This window comes from Crocodylus porosus, unplaced genomic scaffold (genome assembly GCF_001723895.1).
Source record: "Crocodylus porosus isolate Cpor-Errol unplaced genomic scaffold, CroPor_comp1, whole genome shotgun sequence".
Classification (NCBI taxonomy): Eukaryota; Metazoa; Chordata; order Crocodylia; family Crocodylidae; genus Crocodylus; species Crocodylus porosus.
The window spans coordinates 11,671,075-11,671,970 of record NW_017728922.1 but is presented as its reverse complement, the minus strand read 5'-3'; the positions used below and the strand labels follow the sequence as shown (position 1 = coordinate 11,671,970).

At 46.2% G+C, this 896-nt stretch overlaps 1 long non-coding RNA gene across 1 annotated transcript in view; it reads left to right on the top strand.

The window, feature by feature from the left end:
* Window positions 1-264, top strand: part of LOC109313340 — a 1,996-nt gene extending 1,732 nt beyond the window's left edge. The window contains exon 2 of the long non-coding RNA XR_002102028.1: window positions 180-264. This is a non-coding gene — a long non-coding RNA (uncharacterized LOC109313340). The remainder of the gene's footprint in view (window positions 1-179) is intronic.
* The last annotated feature ends 632 nt before the right edge of the window (window positions 265-896 follow it).

The following is an 896-nucleotide window of genomic DNA, read 5'->3' as shown; positions in this document are numbered from 1 at the left end:
TGCCCCCTCCTGGCCACATGACCTGCCTGGTTGCCCTAGCAACCCCCATCTGTGTTGCTCCAGGGTGCTTCAGCAGCCCTATTCCTCCTGCTAGTAGCAGGCACCCTGGTGCCCTGTTACACCTCTCCCCTTCCCGGGGCATCTCCTTAGGAGCGGGGCACGGGAGTGCCCCGCGACAGTCCACTCCAAGGGACTTCAGTAGTGCGGACAGGATACTCTTCAATGCCCTTGACAGATTGGAAAGGAGAACACACATTCTGAAAGTCTCCTGTTGATCAACACTGGATATGAAGTGTTAAACCTTTTGATAGAGGTCCATGAGATCTTTTTATCCTCAAGGCAGACAGTGCTGAGAGAAATCCTAGAAGTTTTGGAGGCATTTGAACAAGAGGAAATGTTACATCTGGAGACTATCAGAGACTTATGTCTAGACCTGGAGGGAAACAATGGACAGCTATGGGGAGACAAAACCATGTCTGGCTTGTCAGAATCATGAAAGAGTAACTTTGCAAGCTGATGAGGGACTGTGTAAGAGAGACTGTAAAAGGATAAAGGGAAAACATAGCCATTTGCAATTTAACTCTGAAGATGTGATGATGACTGGCTGTGTATGAAAATAAAACAAAATATTTACTTAATGAAAACAAAATATTTACTAAATGAAAAAGTGGCCCTGATTTATCACATTTTGTGGGTGGGGTTGCCTGGAAATGATCCTGGATGAGAGGAGAGGACTGTGACTGCAAATGTTGGCAGTGAAAAAATTGGTGTGGGGGGTGGGTGGAGGTATGGTTAGGCTACAGATCAGCACCCACTAAGGAAGAGCTAAGCTGTCTTAAGTGTTTCCATGGTTTTCAGTTGTGTTTCCTGAGGCAAAATGGCAAGTATCCTTACAG